This window comes from Cornus florida, unplaced genomic scaffold (assembly GCF_030987335.1).
Source record: "Cornus florida cultivar Cherokee Brave unplaced genomic scaffold, ASM3098733v1 CherokeeBrave_3.0.0_Hap2_Chr09, whole genome shotgun sequence".
NCBI lineage: Eukaryota > Viridiplantae > Streptophyta > Magnoliopsida > Cornales > Cornaceae > Cornus > Cornus florida.
In genome coordinates, this window is record NW_026775579.1 from 65,894,408 (window position 1) to 65,916,672 (window position 22,265).

Genomic DNA, 22,265 nt, shown 5'->3' on the forward strand with positions numbered 1-22,265 from the left:
ACTTGCTTACCTGCCTATGTGATTACGTGTTAATTGTTTAAAGTTGATATATATTGTTAGCATGATCATGCTCATCATTGGTTGGGTTTTTCCGGGAGTATGGAACGTGTTTATGTGTTGTTATTCCTATCGAGTCACTTGTGTAAGGACTCCGTTCTCGTGTGCGTATAAGTTTCCTTGTTTTTAATCCCTTCTTTCATTGTATAGCGTCATGCCACCAAGAAAGGATCCCGAAGAGAGTTCTAGCTCCAATCCCACGGAGAGGGATCAGGAGTAGGTTGATGATGATGTCTTGTTGTGCGATTTGGTCCCACCAAGAGGGGGACAAATGAGGGGGACAAGCAAGGGGGACCATTGATCCGCCTCTTCAGATAAGTGAGGAGCAACTTAAGTTAGCCGTTTAGGCAGCCCTTCTTATGCGTTTTGGCCAGCAGGGGTGTCATCGTCACAGGTCGTGCCACCGCCGACACCACCTCCAAAAAAGAGTGAGTCGGATGAGACTCTTTACCACATTGCTAAGTTCGTAAAGCTGATGCCAACGCTGTTTGAAGGATGTCCAGATTCGCTTATTGCGGATAGTTTTATGGATAGGGTGGAGAAGCATCTTAATGCTATGAATTTGGCGACAGACAAGTTGAAGATCACTTTAGCGACCTATAACTTTGTTGGGGATGCTGAGATTTGGTGGAAGACCATTTCTCACACCCACAATCGAGATATAATGACCTGTGATACATTTAAGAAGTTATATTATGAGAAGTACTTTCTAGCACTTAAGCGGAGAGAACTGAAGAAGGAGTTCGATGGGTTGAAGCAAGGAAACATGACAGTTACAGAATACGAGAACAAGTTCACATAGCTTTTGAGGTTTGTACCAAGACTTACTGAGGATGAAGAAGAGAAGATAGAAAAGTTTGTAGATAACCTTGATCTCACCGTCAGGCCAATTATGGCTGCCTTAGAACAGACAGAGTATGCAAGGGCACTGCGAAAAACCTTAGTGGTTGAGGCTGAAAGTAAGGGTAGTAAGGCTATCAAGGAGTCATATAAGCATAACAGGAGTATGAGTGCTTTCTTCGAGAGTCAATCAAGTAAGAAGCAAAGCATGAGCAGTAAGGGTTAAGGGGACAGCAGTCAGCCAGATTTGCACCCATAGCTTCAGTGTCCATTGGGTCTTCTAAACCGAATACTACTTGTTTTAGATGTGGGCAGTCGGGACAATACAAGTCCCAGTGTACTCAGGCTCAGGTGGTTTGTTTCAAATGTGGGCAGACAAGGCATCTCAAGTCTCAGTGTACACAGGTTTAAGCGACATCAGGTGGATGTTTTGGGTATGGCCAGCAGGGCCACCGGGTGAGAGACTGACCACAGTAGAGCAGAGGCTCAGGTAAGGGTGGAGGTTCACAGTAGAGGCAGACGTAGTTCGTCACAATTCAGTCAAGATTTCGACCGCCACCACCACCTCAGCCATCCCAGCGAGCTATGTTAGCCCAGGGTTCTCGACCGGGCAGAGGAGTTTCTTTGAGTGCACCTACTCCGCAATCTAGTTATCAGACAGATGGTCCTCATGGGCAGAGGACTCAGGGCCGTATGTTTGCACTCATTCCAGCCGAGCCACCATCCAGTCCTTCAGTTGTTAGGGGTATGTTTCTTGTGTCCCATTCTTGAGCTCGTGTATTGTTTGATTCTGGTGCATCTTATTCCTTCATTGCTTCATTATTCGCACGGGTATTGGGTTTGGAGGTCAGTCAGTTAGACAGACCGCTTTATGTTGACACACCTGTCGGGGGTTCAGTCACTCTTAGTAGAGTTTGTAGGAATTGTTCCATCACCATTGCCGGACGAGTACTAGAGTTCGATATCATCCTTCTCGAGATGACAGGGTTTAACATCATTCTTGGGATGGACTGGTTGTTGTCTTTCAGAGCAGTCATTGATTATTTCAGGGGTAGAATGTCAGTGTATACCCTAGAAGAGGATTGTTTCTGTCTTGTAAGGGATCAGTGTGATTCTTTCATTCCCTCTTTGTATGGTGTTAGAGGTCAGGATCGACAAGGGTTCTTATTAGATAGCCTTTTCGCTGATGATGATGTTGAGTTTCGCGGGTCGATTATCCAGTGGTTGTATGTGATTTTCTAGATGTGTTTTTAGAGGACTTGACGAAGTTGCCTCCACATCGAAAGGTGAAGTTTACTATTGATTTGATGCCTGGTACCGAGTTAATTTCTATGGCATAGTATCGTATAGCACCGATTGAATTGGAAGAATTGAAGAAGCAGCTTGATGATTTGAGGGTAAAATATTTCATCTGACCGAGTGTGTCACCGTGGGGTCCACCGGTTTTGTTCGCTAAGAAGAAAAATAGTTCTTTGAAGTTGTGTATTGATTATCGAAAGTTGAATCATGCCACCATTAAGAACAAGTATCATTTGCCAAGGATAGATGTGATACCCCTCAAATCTGAGATATGGGTTGATCAGGCCCAAGCCCAAATCCAAGGGAATATCAAACAATTAATATTTAAATGAACACAAATTTCAAAATCTATTAAGAAATAAATAATTAAAAGCTGAAAGAATTCTAAAACATAATCCTTTATAATTAAATACTTAAATCCAATAATCCAAAACCTCCAATAGTTTAACAACTCGGGAATCCATTCAGTGGACCCCTAATAATACCCCAAATAGGAAAACAAAATAGCAACTGAACTAAAATCCAAAGCTAGGACATGAAATGAGATCCTACTTCAGTTTCGGTCGACCGAAACTCCTTCTTCCTTTGTGCCAAAACATTTTATGAGAATCGGCTCGTCCGATGCATTTGACTTCTTAGTTTCGGTCGTCTGAAACTCCTAGAGTGACTTTTCATTTTCTTAGTTCGGTAGACCGAACTGAGTTGGTCCTGTATTTCAGTAGACCGAAATACCTTAAAAGCTATGATTCAGACTCATTGATAGAACCGGTCGACCGGTTTAAATTATCTTTCCATTTCGGTCAACCGAAATGGAACTTAAATTTTAAGAGCATGTTTTGATGATGTTTAAACTTGGTCCAATGATCCTTAACCTTAATGAATGAGTTTCTATGCATGATTTTGAGAGTGTGAGCTTTAAGATGTTCATATATACTTTAACAAAGTTTCCTAAAAAGCTCACCATCTTAGCTAACCCCATTTGATGAGATGTTAATGACTTGTATTTGAGTCTTGATTCCTTTAACTTTTTCTCATGCCTTCATGATGCTTCTTCATTTTTGTTTTTCTGTGTAATGTCTTGACTTGATGAAAGCTTAGATCTGTAATTTTATTCAAGGTAGACATTAGTACGCATAGAACATTATTAATGAATTATAATCATCAAAAGCCTTAGATTCAAGGTTAACAATCTCCCCCTTTTTTATGATGATAATTCATTGATGTTGTTTGAAAAGTAAGAGTATGGAATATGAACAATTCTCCCCTTATCAATGTGCATAATTTCAAAGGTGAGGACATACATATAAGAGATTACAAATCTCCCCCTTTCCATGTGCATCCATCTAAACATTTTTAGCAAGATTATATTTAAGGTATGTATACATATTAAGCAAGATCAAGACAATGCATTAAAAAAAAGTGCAATTCATAAATACTAAAAACATGTATTTCATTTGATTAATTAATTCAAAGTATAGTCAAAGATCAGTACAGTCAATGATCACATCTATTCCATTTTACTAGCAACTTCACAACTATTCAATATTTTCAACCATATGAATCAACATCATTTCTCCCCCTTTATCAATCATCAAAAAGGTGGGGGGCATTAAAAGTGAGGGAGTCCCGTAGCTCGGAGGTCAGCAAGGTCGTGTTTGACAACGTCGACTTCGGTTGCTACCTCTTTAACTCTTTCGCGCAAGGCGAGAATGTGGTCCTGATTTTCCTTCTCAAGGGTTATTTGTTCTTTCGAAAGAGCAATACTCTTAAGTAGAAGCTCACAGAGGGATCTTTCTTTGGAAGGAAGAATAGGTTCTTGTTGTTCTTCCTCTATTTCCTCTTCTTCTCCTTCTTCTCATTCTTCCTCTACTTGTTCTTCTTCTCTGTCTTCATTACCACCCACTTCAGCATCTCCTGCTTGGTGCTCTGCCATGACAATGTCTTGGCCCTCATTTGTCGGATCTCCAAACTTAGGGTCATACACAAAGTTGGCTTCGGATATTTTTAGACCCATTCGACTCAGCAAGTCTTTGTCAATTCTGTAGAGTTTAGTAAGCTCCTTTTTATCCTCTCCTTCTATTCGCACCTTGTAGGCTCTGAATATTAGTGTAAGAGGCATAGCATAGAATAGGTGAGTTTATTTCTTCTTAATGCAATCTTGCATGTGGTGAAAGATGATGAAAGCGAGGTCAAATTGCTTTCCATTTAAAACACACCATATAAGAAAAGCTTCCATAAATGACACATCCGAGCATCTGCCTGATTTTGGAAGGATGGTATGGATGATGACATGATAAATGAGACGAGCTTGTACAGTTAACTGACTTGCAATAATCTTGTCAGTGTTTTCAGTAGGGAAGTGGCTCATTTGTTGAACTGCTTGGAGATGATCAAACTCTTCCACATGATACCAGTTATAAGATGTAAAGTATGTGATATCTCCGTGAGGAATTTTGAGAATACGGCGCATACTGGACAAGGTAATGTGAATGTGAGTGCCTACAACGAAGGACTCGTAAGTGTTTTGCCCTAGTTCTTTCTCAAGATGAGTGTAAAACAGTCTAACAAGTTTGGGATAAAAAGGGACTTTGAGTGATACAAATTCACCCAACCCAATAGCATCAAACAGAGAGAAGGTGTGTTGGATCAATGCTTCACTTTCACTACTGTTGAAAAATTTCCCTTTCTCAACTATTTTATGGAGAAATTTGGTTTCATAAATTTCCTTGAACTCGGGTTCTCATAAAAGACACATAGTTAGGCCAGGATAGGGGTCGGAATGCTTAGGGTTTGGTGGGTTAGACCCTCCTGTAGCCATATCATGAGAATGTTTAGTGCGTTTTTCTAGGTTTCTATCAGTTCTAGAATGATTCTTTCGGGAAGCCATGGGTTGTTTCTAGATATGAAGGATTTTGTGAGATAGATGACAAGGTTTTGTGTAACAAAATCTAACCTAAGATGATGTCAGATCATAGAATGCTATACAGAGATCAATAATCCAAATAGAGGAGTTTGACGAGGAGTTGATTGATTCAAAGTGAGAGGAGTGGAACTTACCTCTGATGCGAGGATAAGAGAGATGAGGTTGTTCGCAATCGCCTCTTGAGAGTGAGAGAGAGAGAGTTTTGAGTTATATATCAAAATAGGATTCGCGGGCCTCTTAAACTCATATTTGGGCCTTACATGTTGGGGCCCTGAAGAATCGGTCAACCGAAATGGCTTCATCGGTCGTCCGATTTGCATTTTGAAGAGGAATTAAATTTCTTATTTCGGTTGACTGAAATATAATATTGGTCTGCCGAAATGTTTATTTCGGTCGACCGAAGCATAGTTTCGGTCTGCCGAACGAAGTCAGAAGTAAAATGTATTTAGTGTTCATCAGTGGTCATGGGTCTCTTTCTCTATTGCCATTTCAATTTCTCGACGAAGTGTGCAAAATCTATCTTCTTGAAGTGGCTTCATGAGAATGTCAGCCAATTGATAATCGGTACTAATGAACATTAATTCAATATCGCCTTTTGATACGTGATCACGTAAGAAATGATATCTAATCTCAATATATTTTGTTTTAAAAGTGCTGAGTAGGATTCTTTGATATGCAAATGGTGCTGGTATTGTCACATTTGATAGCGATTTTGTCGAAGAATAAACCAAAGTCTTTAAGCCGTTATTTGATATACAAGATTTATGTACAGCAGCTACCAGCAGCAACATATTCAGCTTCAGCGGTGAATAATACGACTGAATTTTGTTTCTTGCATGACCAAGATACAAGAGACTGACCTATAAAGTGACAAGCACCGCTTGTACTTTTTCTATCAACTTTATAACTGGCAAAATTAGTATCCGTAAATCCTACAAGTTCAGAGGATGTGTGCCTAGGATACCACAGTCCTAAGTTAATAGTACCACTCAAGTATTTAAAGATGCGTTTAACAGCATTCAAGTGAGATTCTTTGGGACAAGATTGAAACTATAGCCGTTAAAGAAAGAAGACTTCCGATCATCCCTCTATATTTCTTAATATCAACTTCATCGTCTTTCTCATCCTTATCAAGCTTTAAGGAAGCACTCATGGGAGTTTTAGCATGTTTGGCATCTTTTGAGCGAAATTTCTTTAGGAAATCTTTAGTATACTTTGATGGGGAAATAAAAATTCTATCAAGATTTATTTTGATTTGCAACCCTAAAAAGAAGTTGAGTTCACCCATCATGCTCATTTCACACTCGTTTTGTATGAAGGTGGCAAACTCTTTACTTAGAGAGTCATTTGTTGATCCAAAAATAATGTCATCAACGTAAATTTGAATGATCAATAAATTACCATCAATGATTTTGGTAAAAAGTGTATTATCAATTTTACCTCTACCAAAACCATTTCAAAGTAGAACCCACTAAGTCTTTCATACCAAGCTCTAGGAGCTTGCTTCAAACCATATAAAGCTTTAGTCAATTTATAAACATGGTTTGGATTATCATAGCTTTCAAAGCCTGGTGGTTGTTCTATATATACTTCTTCATCTATAAAACCATTTAAGAAAGCGCTATTTACATCCATTTGAAATAATTTGAAATTTTTGTGAGATGCAAATACAAGTAACATTCTTATAGCATCAAGCCTAGCAACGGGAGCAAAAGTCTCTTCATAATCTATACCTTCTTCTTGGTTATAGCCTTTTGCAACAAGTCTAGCCTTGTTCCTAATAATAGTTCCCAACTCATCCTTTTTGTTCCTAAAAACCCATTTTGTACCAATAATTGTTTTATTTTGAGGTCTAGGGACAAGATGCCACACCTTGTTCCTTTTGAATTGAATGAGTTCTTCTTCCATTGCCAAAAGCCAAGATTCATCATTTTCAGCCTTATGTATATCTTTATGTTCGAATTGAGAAACAAATACCACAAAATTGCATACATTTCTTAACTGTGACCTTGTGCTAACACCTTTGGATGGGTCACCAATAACTTGATCTAAGGAATGATTATGAACTAACTTTCATTCATTTAGAGTAGCTGTATTTTGAGAGATATCATCACTTGAATTGGAATTTTGATATACATCAATAGGAGACTCATTTATGTTGAATTCATTGATACTCTTCTCAAGTTCCATAGGGAACTCATTTGTATTGAGTTCATTGGTACCCTTTTCAAGTTCAATATTTTCATCATTGCCCATTACAATTTTTATAGGAGTCATTGGAGACTCATCAAACACAACATGTATGGATTCAACCACAACTAAAGTCCTTTTATTATAAACTCTAAATGCTTTACTTCTAGAAGAATAACTAAGAAAAATGCCTTCATCGGATTTAGCATCAAATTTTTCTAGATTATCCTTGTCATTGAGGACAAAACATTTACACCAAAAAGCTTTGAAATAGCCTATATTAGGTTTCTTTTTGTTCCATAACTCATAAGGTGTTTTGTTGAGAAACTTTCTAATAACAACTCTATTTATAACATAACATGAAGTATTGACGGCTTCGGTTGTAATACCCCTAGTTTTAGAAAGGATAGTCTGGGTAGTTTAAATTAATGATTTTTTATTTTATTGCGTTTTTATTTAATTATGTGACTTATGTGCTTATTTGAGTAATTGTCTAATTGTTTATTTGTTTTAAATTAATTATTTTTTAAAAAAATTAATTGTTTATTTGTTTTAAATTAATTATTTAATTTTAATTGTTTAGTTGTTTTAAATTAATGGTTGAATTGTTATTTAATTATTTGATTAATTGGTATTTTAATTGACGTGTGTTATCTAAGTGGCTTGTATGACTTAATTGGTATATATTTTATACGGTCGTGTATATAGTTTAGGTTTAGGGTTTTCTTTTATGAAGATTAATTAGCCAACTTATAATTTAGTTGGAATTAAAAATAGGTTAAATAACAGCCTATATATATAGAACAATATATGTCTGTTAGGGTTGGAAAACCCTGTTCACGTAGTAGTGATTGGAAAGATAAACAGAGAGAGTCTTGAGAGATAAACAGAGAGGGTCTTGAGAGATTAATTAAAGGTGTTGCTCGTGGGTTGAGCCAAGAAGTAACAGATGAAGAGAACAATGATTATAAGAGGAAAAGATAATCTTGGGGTTGCCGGAACGTAGAGACGATGTTGAAAGGTTTCAAACTGAAACCTAAAGGCAAGTTTCATTCTGTTTCTTTCCTGTAAACTTGTGTTCTGTGCATTCTATATGATCTCTAGGAAGTTAATTAAACATTTAAAAGGGATGAATTATGCATGATAAATTAAATTGAAATTTGTTGTATGCCTTTATTTTAAACTGTAACTGTTTTGGTCATAAACTGTTCCGATTGTGGTTTAAACTTTTGTCAATCAATTCATAAGGGAATGTGAAGAGTTTCTAGGATGGTTTGGATTTAAATTGGACTCTAAGAAGTTTAAAAATAATGGGGACAGAGACTGGAAACTTCGCCGAAAGCGAAGAAGGTAAATGGACGAAGCAAATAGGGGCTCTCAGGGAGAGAGCCGGCTCCCTAAGAGAGGGAGCGGCTCCCTAAAGTGAGAGAGCATGCTCCAAGGGTGCCAGAGCCGGCTCCCATGAAGGGGGAGTCGGCTCCCTTGCCAAAATACCCCTACGGGGTGTTTTTTGATGTTTTTCGGATTCCAGGGGCTTAGAGGTAATTTTTGGAAAATGTTACGGGGTTTTAAGTGTTTAAAATTAACTTGTTAAAGCCTTAAAATAGATAGTATATGCCAGTATGCTAATATTAAGGGACATCATAAATTTTCAAAGATAAATATGCATGTTGTCAAGTAAGGAGGAAGACTTGATTTCTAGTTTGTTGAGCAAAGTAAACGAACTAGTATGAGAGTTGTGGTTTGGTTTTTATATAATTAATATATATATATATATAATGAAAACCAGGAATGTTGGTTTATACTGTGTTAATAGACTCCATGAAATTTAAATAATAACTTACTTGTTGTCACGGAATAGGGAAGCTTTATTGCTGGTGGTTGGATTAGCAAAGTAAACAGACTAATATGTATATATTTATGGGATTTGAGTATGATTATAACATGCTTTGGATTCATAATTAAGGGTTAAATGGACATCACAAAATTTAAATATTAATTTGCATGCCGTTAAGGATTGAGGAGGATTAATTACTAGTCTTTGTTTTGGTAATTTAAATGAACTAGTATGAAAGTATGGTTTGGGAATTCTAATATAATGTGCTCAGTTCATAATTCTGATAATCATTATATCATACTATGAATGTTAATTGATGAACTGTTATAATTTCAATTTTGTCAATTGGATGGATATGGATGATTTAAATTGTTTATCATTACTTTAGCAATTTAAACGGAGGTTCTATGAATTTAATCATATACTGGATGCATAATAGGATCTTGTCTATATCTGATTTCTATTATGTTGGTTTCTGGATGTACTGGTTGTTCAATTGAGTGTGCATCATTTATGAATTATATGCATTATGTGCACCGGTATGGGACGGTGGCATATTAGGGATGGATTAGATCAAAAAGCTAAATCCTACCTATTCATACATACGGAATGGATTAACTAGAACAGTTAAATCCTACATGGATGCATGTCCTGTCAACTAAAATAGTTGAACGACATAACGGATGTTTGTTTTACTTTTCTGTATTAGGAAGGAGTTATATATATATACATATGGTATTGTGATATGAGCTTGAGTCTCAGGATCATGGTTAGGATGCGTATATCGCAAAAGTTGGGTAACTAGTTATGGTTGATGTTCCCTGGTAGGTAGGTGAACATGACCGCTAGAAAGTGTGATTTACATGTCACTTGCTATTCAGACTGAACTACACTATAGGCTAGTGCACATCCTATAGTGTGTATCTATATCTATATGGACTATTTTAGTTATTGCCGACCTGTCTAGGATGTATCCGCGTATCAGGTTTATGTATGAATTGTAGTAGGATGGAACTTACATGTGGGCCTGACCCACTCTTATTTTTCAGGTGTTTGTCAGTACCAGGCTTAAAGCTTGATTGTGATGAAGCAGATACAATCATTCACTCGTCCGACTACATAGGATTTCCTTTCTTATTTTAGTTTTGGATTTTGGTTCTGTAATATATTGTTCATTTGGGATTATTAGGGGTCCACTAGATGGATTCCCGAATTGTACGGATTGGAAGATTAAATTATATAATTCTATAATGTCATTGGAGGATTTTCGTATTTAGAATTCTTTTCAGCTTATTATTTTATTTTTAATTCTTTTGTATTCTTACCTATTTACATATTGATTGTCTGATATCCCTCGGATCTGTGCTCGAACTTGATCACCCGTGGCTCTAGAATCGAGGGGTATCGCAGTTAGTATCAGAGCACTCTAGGTTCTAGTGTCCTTAGGAGTGTTTTTCGTTATATGACTTCCGCATTGTGTCTCTTAAAATTTAGAGCCATATTAGGATTCGTTGTACTATATTTACGGTTCGTTAGGAGGAGCAGATGTCAACTATATTTCATAGTTATGGAATGGTTGACACTAGGAGGGGGATGAGGTCCAAGGCAAAAGCGATACAGACCTAAAGGAGTAAAGAAGTACGTTATCGAGTTCTTTGTCAAAAGCAGAAGTTGGGATCGAAGGTTTAGTTTTGGTTGGCGCTACTTTTAAAAGTATAAGCCAAGGAAGGGTTTAGGAGTGTGTTTTAGGTCGCCGCCTAACGGGACTAACAATTGTTCTCATAAAGGAGATAAACGAGGAATAGGAGTCCGAAAGAAGATCCTAATGGAGGGGTTGTAATGTATCCGGGAAAGAGGGTACTAAGTCTAGAAGATGAAGGATCACACGAGGGTGATCTTATTCGCTAATAGTATAGTGAATGATACCAGTGGAGTGGGTGAGGATCAATCTACATATAGTTAAACTTTTGGATTACTTTTAAAAGAGGTAGATAATAGAACTCTTCAAGGGTTCAGGAATCAGATGAAGTTCTTAGTGGAATGAAGTAATGAATTTATATCACGTTTCAGAGGGTATGGTGATTAGGTTGTGACATTCTAAGTTGCTTTACAAAGTTACGTTAGACAGTTTGTATTCCACGTATAAAGAGGATGATGGCTAAGCCTTTGGAATTTGCTGAGGCAAAGGGATGTTAGTGTGAGCTATGGTTAAAGCATATGTTTCGAGGTTGGATGATTACCTACGAAACTATAAAAGGAAATTGTGAACCAATCTGGTAAGGTTGATTTCAAAAGAGGTTTTCTTTTCTAGAAAGAACGATGTTTTAAGTAGGAGTATATTTTGTTTTATTGTATGTACCTTATGTATTTCATTTTCGTCAAGTATTTAGGATTGGGAATGTGGTTTAGTTGGGGGCACAAGTGTGTGATCAGTCAATTACCATTTTGGAGGAATAATGTTAATTACACTTGGATTTTGAGCATATGGTCATAGGATTTGGTAAGTATACATAACTTTGGCCAATCTATTGAACCTAGACATGCGTAATTGTAGTATGTTTTTAGGATGGGATAATTAAACCAGCAGTACGAGTCGAATAATCTAGTACGATTGGTTTGATGTGCTTTAACGTTGCCGAACATTTTTTTTGGAAATTTCAAAAATTGTTCCTAAGTCGGCAGGATGATATAGTACTGGTTTAAGTACTTATTGGAATGACACCGACTGAGGATAGTAGATGGACTAACTATTCGTTAGTCTATTCTTAATCAAGAATTTTATTCATGAGGGTGTGTCATTAGGAGAAGTTACCAGGGTTGCATATGAATGAGGAAGCAAAGTATCTTCATTTGCACAAATAATATGGAATTTTTTTTATTTTTTTTATTTTTTATATAGGTCACAGTTCACAACAAATAGTTGTTGCTAGGAAATTGCTGACTTTGTGGTGAATGGAAAGATTCTATATTCTTTTGAAGATTAGACGGGAAGTCTAATAGACACTTACTTATGATAGAGAAGTAAGATGTCAAGGACATAGAGGTGAGATGGAACACCTAAATAAAGAAGAGGTGCACGATGTATGTGGACAAGTTGTAGTTAGTTGACTTTTGATTAATGGAATTACCAATTGACTTTGTATATCAATAAGTTTGTCATGGATCAGAATGTGGGGATTTAGTTGTAGAGTTAGCTTTTGACGATACTCCAAGTTAAACAAAGGGTGTAGATGAAAGCTGGTAGTACCAGACTAACGGTACTTTCTGTAAACAAATTGGAAGGAGGATGTAAGGATCGAGGTTCACAACTCTTAGTTCATAATTTATGGTGGAGGAAACGTGATGCTTCACAGAATGAAGCAGATGTTTGGAGGACAGGTAGGAGGAGGGACACAGTGGTTTTGTCTTAAAGTCTGATGTCTATTAGATAATCTTGATGGACCATTAGAGATCGTTAGATTCTTGCAGCCATTTCTCATACTAGAATGGGAACGACGGAGTAGTTTTCACGGATTTAGTTAGGAGATTTCCGATTCTACATAAGGGTTAGGATTCCGATTGGGATATTGCATGCCTGATAAAATTAAATCAGCTTTGTTTTGTCTATTTTGGAACTGGTAAGATATAGGTTCATATGAGTAGCACAGATCACGAGACGGCTTAGATGGATAGATGTGGTGATTCACACTTTGCATTAAGTTTCGTCTGGTGAAAGTAATAGGGAGGAGGATAATTTTATCAATCAATATGGTAATTAAACCTTCGGTGGTTTTTGTGCAATCAGTTGAGTTTTAGCATGTGTAAAAGTAACACTTGCTATTACCAAGGAAGTTGAAGAGGTTAACTTGGATGATTGGAGCTGACCCTGGAGGAGGTGGTACCTTACTCAGATGAGCTTAGGGTACTGAAGGAGGATTAGTGGTTTGTCTTAATGATGCTAGGAAGGTCGGAGTGACTGAGAGGTAAAATTCATAAATTTTACGGTGTACTCAAATGGTTATGAGTTGCATCACGACATACAATGTTAGTTTTGGTAAGCGGTATGGATAGGGACATGTACATAACTGTCCCCAAGTGTATCACCTGTTAGCAAAGTGAAAATGGATACTTAGATATCATTGGAGGTTTTAGCCACTTCCTATATCAAAATGGGAATAAGACTAATCAGGAGTGGATAGTTGGTAGAAATTACCAACATTGGTTGGAATTTTAATTCTATATGGATTAAGAGTGGTGGACAGAGCAAGTTTGCTTGTGGACATTACTTTTGGTGGTGTTTACGTTGGCATTTCTTGTCAGTTCTACGTTGCATTGATAACGGAGTTATAGCATGTGGTTATTTATTATTGTAGACAAAAGGTGCTATGTCAAAGGAATTTTCTGAAAATGTTGGAGCAACACCTTTGCTTCACATCTCTAGATGGGAGATTTGGTCGAAACATTATCTTTGATCATGGAGGCTAAACTTAGGACATATATCCTAGGTTTGCATAGGTAATTGAAAGTGTTACTTCGCTTTTCAGTTATTATCTGTGCTATTGTTGGCACAAAGAGGTTAGTGTGACAACGTCTGGGGTTTTGGATATTACGTGGTGCAGATCTTTCACTTGTTAGTCTGACATGGAAGCGAGGCTATATAATAAGACCTTGACTTTATTTAAGGATACATCAGAGAGAAATACTCTCTTTTGTAGAGAATTATGCACGGTTTGAAGGCGGCAGTCGAATTTTGTAAATAGTTAAACTTGTACATTAGAGTTTTCTATCAGGAAGTGGTTGGTTGGGATGTCTTCCGTATAGGAAGCAATGTGTTTTTTGGAGGAAGGTCAGTTTCACCTATTAAATTGACTTTCACGGATTTTGTTTATCAGTTTAGGCAGTAGCCTATGGTTTAACGTTACCAAAAGGTTAAGCGCTGTATGCATGGGAATTGTGTGCGTATATTCTATGACACTTAGAGGAATATGGATTTGTACCCTGGTATAGATACCGAAGGTCGCTTTGTCAACTATCAGGATTAATTTCTTCGGAATTGGGTTATCCCTTTAGTACGAGTCCCGTAGGGTCATCACAATGAGGCTGAGTCTACCTGGACACAGGAGGATGTTATTTGCTTGCAATTTCCTTAAATCAAGGAAGAAGGTAAAAGCGAATTCCGAGGACGGAATTCCTTTTGTTAGGGGTGAAGAATGTAATGCCCCTAATTTTAGAAAGGATAGTCTGGGTAGTTTAAATTAATGATTTTTTTATTTTATTGCGTTTTTATTTAATTATGTGACTTATGTGCTTATTTGCATAATTGTCTAATTGTTTATTTGTTTTAAATTAATTGCTCAATTTTAATTATTTTTTTTAACAAATTAATTATTTATTTGTTTTAAATTAATTGTTTAGTTGTTTTAAATTAATGGTTGAATTGTTATTTAATTATTTGATTAATTGGTGTTTTAATTGACGTGTGTTATCTAAGTGGCTTGTATGACTTAATTGGTATATATTTTATATGGTCGTGTATATAGTTTAAGTTTAGGATTTTCTTTTATGAAGATTAATTAGCTGACTTATAATTTAGTTGGAATTAAAAGTAGGTTAAATAACAGCCTATATATATAGAACAATATACGTCTGCTAGGGTTGGAAAACCATGTTCACGTAGTAGTGATTGGAGAGATAAACAGATAGGGTCTTAAGAGATAAACAGAGAGGGTCTTGAGAGATTAATTAAGGGTGTTGCTCGTGGGTTGAGCCAAGAAGCAACAGAGGAAGATAACAGTGATCAGAGGAGGAAGAAATAGTCTTGGGGTTGCCAGAACGTAGAGACGATGTTGAAAGGTTTCAGACCGAAACCTAAAGGCAAGTTTCATTCTGTATCTTTCTTGTAAACTTGTGTTCTGTGCATTCTATATGGTCTTCAGGAAGTTAATTAAACATTTAAAATGTATGAATTATGCACGATAAATTTAACTGAAATTTGTTGTATGCCTTTGTTTTAAACTGTAACTGTTTTGGTCATAAATTGTTCCGATTGTGGTTTAAGCTTTTTTCAATCAATTCATAAGGGAATGTGAAGAGTTTCTAAAATGGTTTGGATTTAAATTGGACTCTAAGAAGTTTAAAAACAATGGGGACAGAGACTAGAAACTTCGCCGGAAGCGAAGAAGGTAAAAGGACGAAGCAGAGAGGGGCTCTCAGGGAGAAAGCCGGCTCCCTAAGGATTTTTGTTCTGTAATTTATTGTTCATTTGGGATTATTAGGGATCCACTGGATGGATTCCCGAGTTGTATGGATTAGAAGATTAAATTATATAATTCTATAATGTCATTGGAGGATTTTCGTATTTAGAATTCTTTTCAGCGTATTATTTTATTTTTAATTCTTTTGTATTCTTACTTGTTTACATATTGATTGTCTGATATCCCTCAGATTTGTACTTGGACTTGATCACCAGTGGCTCTAGAATCGAGTGGTATCACATCGGCCCGTAGAGATCTAGGTAATTTGTGCTCATTTAGCATGGTTCTAGCCATTTCTTGAAGAGATCTATTTTTCCTTTCAACAATTCCATTTTGTTGGGGAGTCCTAGGTGCCGAAAGATTGTGATTGTAGCCATTTTCGTCGCAAAATGTTTCAATGTCTTGATTGTCAAACTCTTTGCCCCTATCACTTTTAATGGTTTTAATTTTACACTCCTTTTCGTTTTCAACTCTTTTGCAAAATTTTGAAAGAATTGAATGAGCCTCATTTTTGTGTCCAAGAAAGAATACCCAAGTGAATCTAGAGTTGTCATTTACAATCACAAAGGCATAAAGTTTACCACCAAGACTAGTAATTTTCTTTGGTCCAAAAAGATCCATGTGAATTAATTCAAGTGGTTTTGAAGTGGTTATATCCTTTTTCCTTTTGAAGGAGGACTTGATTTGTTTACCAATTTGGCAAGCACTACACGGTTTGTCTTTTGAGAAATTTGTCTTAGGGAGACCTTTGACTAGTTCATTTTTAGAAAATCTTCAGATTAAATCCATGTTAGCATGACCTAACCATCTATGCCACAACCAACTATTTTCATTTGATGACATAAAGAATTTAACATTTTGATCATAAAGTTCTCCTAAGAGCAAAGTATATACATTATCACTTCTAGGAGTACAAAATATTTGAGATTCATTTCTTTTAACGATGTATTTATCTGATTTAAAAATCACATCAAATTCATTATCACAAAGTTGACGACACTAAATAAATTATGCTTTAAACCTTCAACAAGTAAGACATGTTCAATAGATAAGGAGGAAGAAATACATATGATTCCAATGCCAACTACCTTCTCTTTAGAGTTGTGTCCAAAAGTGACGCTTCCTCCGTTGTATGTCTCTAGAGAAGAGAATTTTGTACGGTCACCCCGTAATATGTCTTGAACATCCGCTATCTAGAAACCATTTGTCCTTAGAAGATATGGAGGCCTTCAAACCAACCTACAAAAGAGATTTCAAATAGTCTTCACTTGGTACCCAAATTTTGTTAGGTCCGTAAGAGTTAGCAAGAGGCACGTATGTTCCCTTAGGAACCCACTTCTTTGTGACTTTTAGCCTTTTCTTTGAGTAATCTTGAATAAGATGACCCATTCTTTTACAATAATTGCATCTAGAATTTTTGTTTTTACTTTTAACAAAATGGTTAGCCAAAGGTTCTCTCTTTTTCAATAGGCATGCCCTTTTGTCAAAAGGATCATATCCTAATCCAATTTTGTTAAAAACACTTTTTTAAGCACCTAGCATAAGTTCTAAATTTTTTGTTCCTTGAGTAAACTTTGTTAGACCATCAACTTGGTCTTCAATGATTAATTTCAAGGATTCATTCTCTTTTTGAAAAGTTTGAAGTTTGTTTTCAATGATAAGTTTTTCTCTCCTTTGAGCAACACATTTTTTGACCATTTTACCTAACTCATCATGTAATTCCTTAAAACCATCAAGTAATTCATTATATGCATCAACTAAATCATCATAAGTCATTTCACATTTAGAAGAAGAGTCAAAATTAGAATTTACCTCATCCCTGTTTGCCATGAGACAGAGGATACCCTTTTCCTCATCGCTTTCGGAGCCGTTTGAGTCGTCATCTTCCCAAGTGGCTTGCATTGCTCTTCTCCTTTTCTTTTCCTCTTTATAAACATGACAATCAGCTTTGAAATGTCCCAGTTTTTCACCATAAAAATAGGTAGGGGTGTCTTGTTTGCTTTAACCATTAGATGATTCATCCTTTTTGAACCTATTTCTATGAAGAAATCTTTTGAAGGATTGAGTGATAAGAGCCAGATCATCATTTTCACTTTTGTTGCTGGCAACTTCCTTTTCTATTTGAGAGACTTTGAGAGCAATTTCTTTCTTTTGATGATGATCTCCTTCTCTATCTTTTAGAGTGATCTCCCATGTGAGAAGAGAGCCGAGAAGTTCATCCAACTCAAGTGTGTTGAGATTGTCAGCTTCCTTTATTGCAGTTGCTTTTGCATCCCATTTTTCTGGTAAGCTTCTTAGAATTTTCCTTGCAAGATCAGAGTTAATAATAGTTTTGCCAAGATGTTTTAAGCCATTAATAATGTCAGTAAATCTCACAAACATTGCACTAATAGACTCATTTTCATTCATGCGAAACAGTTCATATTGATGCATGAGGATGTCAATTTTGGATTCTTTAACTTATGATGTCCCTTCATAAGTAATCTGAAGTTTATCCCAGATTTCTTTAGCTGTGGTACAAGTAGAGACTCTATTATATTCACTAGGACTTATAGCACAATTTAGATTGACTTTGGCTTTAGCATTCAAGGAAATAAGTTTATAATTCTCGGTGTCCCATTCAGCTTCAGTTTTAAGGACCCTTCTTGTGTCAACAACTTTCATTAGAACAAAAAGTCCATTAACTATAACTAACCAAATTTGATAATCTACGAATTGAAGAAAGTCTATCATTCTATTTTTCTAATAACCATAGTTTGTTCCATCGAACCAAGGAGGTCTAGAATTAGATTGACTTTCTTGATGAAAGTGACCATTTAAGTTTGTCTTGATCGTTCTCTAATACACTTAAGTCTTTTCAATAGAGATTAGGTTCTGATACCAATCGTTGCCCAAGTATTGACTCTAGAGGGGGGTGAATAGAGTCTAAGCAAACTTAGGTCAATTTTTCTTTTGATTCACTAACTAGAACTAAGCTTAACTTCTTTAACAATTCTTGAATGAAGCAATCTGAATTTTAAGCTTCAAAAGACAATATTTATTAAGAAATTTATCAAGCTAAACATGGAGCTATAAATACAAGAGATAGAGATAGAAATTGCAAACATGTATTTAGCGATTTTAGTGAGGTTCGAAAACTCCTACTCCTCGGCTCAAGACCCCTCTTGTAATACCCCTAAATTTTAAGGTTTTTATTTATTTATTTTATTTCATTTTTATTTGGTTACGTGGCTATTCGAATTGTTTGTGCATTTGTTTTAGGATTTTATTTGGTTGTTATTTGGTTGTCATTTAAATATTAATTATTTAGTGTTTATTTTATTTATTTATTTTTACTTGGCTAATTGGAGTTGTTGGTGTGTTTATTTATGTGTTATTTAAATGTAATTATTTTGTAGTAATTTTGTAGTTAATTGTAAATTTTCATTAAGGTTATTTTTTATTTATTTTTAGTAAATTGTGTGGATGGGTAGGTATATATATATATATATGTAAATTAAAGTGTTATATACATATATATATATATATGGATATATTTAGCATATTATAAATAAATATATATAAACTATATTAATGTGTTTACATATATATATATATGGATGTAGGTGTGCATATAGATAAACTATATGTGCACGGTAGTTTAAGGAAATTATGATGTTAATTTATTATTATAAGTTTGCATGTGTAATTGTACTATTAAATTATTAAAATATTATATCATTAGATTTCAATGTGGGACGTGTCATTGGTGTGTGGTTTAGATAAAATATAAGTGCACAGTTTGTTGAATTGGAAGTTGAATTGTGTTTTTATTTATTTTTATTATTTATAATGTTGTAACAATTAGTGGATGTACAAGGTAAAAGTGGATTGACTGAAAGTTGTAACATATATGGGTGTGGTATGGTGTGGTTGGATGTAGGTGGGTAGTGTAGAATCACTTTAGGTTATTTTATTATTTATATATATAGTTCATTATATGGGTATTAGAAACATAGCAAACGAAAAAAAAAAAAAAAGACACAAAACAGAGGGCGGCGAAGAGAGAGGAAGAAATAGAGAGAAGGGAAATCAGAGAGGTAAGGCTAAGGATTTTGACCCAAAATTTTAAGGGAAGTCTTTGTTCTACTCATTATCTTTGTCTTTTATGGTCGATTCATCTGTAGAACGACTTTAGAGAATTATTTGTAAATTAATTTGATTATATTTATGCTAAGGATGGACCTTAACAGAGGAATAAGTATGTGTGTATATATATATATATATATATATATATATATATATGAATTTAGTTTTGTAGTTTCTGGTTTTTTTTTATTTCATACAAAATTATTGCAATTGCGTAAAATAACTACCCAATTTGTACGGACCATCAGCAGCTTTTCGTCCTCTTCCTTTACTGTGGGTTTATTGATTCATTCTTTGCAATTGATTTAATCTTTGAAATTTATTTTGCAAGTCTATTTGTCTTGCAATTGATGGTGCAAGTGGGTTTGTTTGGTTTGCAATTTAAATCATTAATTGTATTTGGTTAATTACTGTAGGATTGGGTTTATTGGTTTTGCAATTTAAATCATTAATTGCATTTGATTAAATTACTGTAGGATTGGGTTTATTGATTTTGCAATTTAAATCTTTAATTGCATTTGATTAAATTACTGTAGGAGTGGGTTATTTGTTTTAAGCTGTAAGTTGCATGGTAAGGTATAAAAAAATAAAAAAAAATATAATAGTAATAGTAATAGTAATCAAGGCTACATTATTGGTAGCATGAAATTTTTAATACTTTTATAAAAATTGTTACTTTGTTTAAGTGGGTTTAATAAGTTATGTTAATAATTTCGGATGATGGTAAGGTTTAATTATCATGTTTATAGGTTTGTAGTTAAGAAGTTATTTAAATTGCAAGTTTCCTGTGTGATATTTATAATTTCTTATTTTGCTATATCAATTGTTACAGATTATGGAATGATTATAATTATACATGTGATTATATATGTATATGAACTTATGCATACTTTGATATAAGTTCACATAGTAGGACCATTGTCAGGATATGGTCTCAGAAGCACCATTGTTAGGATATGGCCTCAGAAGCACCATTGTTAGGATATGGCTTACTGATACATATATGGGCAGGCTATTAAGTCTAGACCTATACGTGTAGTCAAACCATTGTCAGGATATGGTTATGACTTTATATTGTGCCATTGTCAGGATATGGCTATAGTTACTTACATAAATATATTTTAATTGGGTACCATGATACGAGCTTGAGATCTTGGGATCGATGGTTATGGTTGGCGTATATTGTCAGGTGAGATGAGTAGTTGGATATAGGGATGTGTGTGCCCTGGTAGAAGAGGTACTCATGACCACCTTGTGTGCACTTGCATGAGACCTACTATCCGGTTGAGGCTGTCTTATGATCCACTGAAAATCTATAGTATGTATACTTATGTATATTGACTTACGTAGTTATTGCATGAGTCGGACTAAGATGGATCGTTTATCGGGGCTCTGTTTGGGATGTATTAGAAAGGGCTTGTTCATGGGTTTTGACCCACCTTTGTTGTTATTTTTTCAGATCCTCGACAGTTCCAGACGTAAAGTCAGTTCGTGCAGAGAAGAGGCCAGACTTTATCACTCTTCTGGTGTCATAGACGTAGGACCTCCACTATATTTTCGCTATCATTTATTATTTCTGAGTTAGACATTTTTTTGTTTCGTCTTTAGTTGGGATTTTTATTAGGGGTCCACATTGTATGAATTCCCAAGTTGTACTCTGGAGGTTTTATTCTTATAATGAGAATTTATTGGAGATTAATGTATTAAAGGATTTATTATTTAATTATTAATTTATATTTCCCTTTCAGCGTTATTTATTTATTTAATTTTTATTCCTCTTGTATTCTGTGCTTATTTATTATTGATTGACTGATATTCCCTAATTTTGTGCACGGACCTGATCAACTCATGTTCCGAAGTTAGAGGGTATCACAGTTGGTATCAGAGCACTCTAGGTTCAAGTGTCTCTAGGGTTCGTTCGTATAAGACTTCCGCATAGCGTATTCTTTTATTAGAGCTTAAGTATAGGATTCATTGTAATCCTTTACGGTTCGCTTAAATCATACTAATGTCTATCTTTCGTGTTAACAGAATGGTTAATATTGGAAGAAGATGGGAAGGACAGCAGAGGAGAGCGGCGCGTAGACAACAGGATCGTCTGCGACGTCAGCAGGTTGCAGAGGAGCAACAACTGCCTAGGTTTCAGAAGGAGGATGAGCAGCAGCAGACTCAGGGGTTTCAGGATCAGAATGAACATCAGGGCAGTTATCCTGAGTATCCTTCTCAGTTAGCTAACATCATTTCTCAGGCTGTAGCAGCAGGCGTAACAGCTGCACTTCAGAATCAGCCACAGGTTCAGTAGGCACCTGTGCCAGTACCGGTAGTTCAAGCTAGTCCTTGGGAGAAGACTAAGAGTTCTTTTACAATAGGGAGCCCACCTCAATTCTCAGGCTCCACCGATGTGAGTGTGGTTTATCAGTGGAAAAAGGACATAGAGCGTCATCTTCACTTAGTTGAGTGCACGGAGGTGCAAAAACAAATGTTTGCTACCTTTAAGCTTGTAGGGGATACACTCCAGTGGTGGGAGTCAGTTACCACCATAGAGGAGAGGACTTCATTAACTTATGATCAGTTTAGTGCTCGCTTTGATGAGAAGTATTTTCCATATGCAATCAGAATAGCTATGAAGAAGGAGTTTCTTAACTTAGATCAGGGGAACATGACTGTAGCAGAATATGAACAGCAGTTTACACGCTTATCTCTCTTTGCTCCAGAGGAGGTAGATACTGAGATGAAGAAACGTACTAGCTTTGTTAAG

At 35.7% G+C, this 22,265-nt stretch overlaps 1 long non-coding RNA gene across 1 annotated transcript; it reads left to right on the top strand.

Moving 5' to 3' along the window:
• The first annotated feature begins 19,068 nt into the window (after nucleotides 1-19,068).
• LOC132273324 (uncharacterized) lies at nucleotides 19,069-21,260 on the top strand. The gene is made up of 2 exons (XR_009470080.1): nucleotides 19,069-19,458; nucleotides 20,967-21,260. It is a non-coding gene; the product is annotated as an uncharacterized LOC132273324 (long non-coding RNA).
• The last annotated feature ends 1,005 nt before the right edge of the window (nucleotides 21,261-22,265 follow it).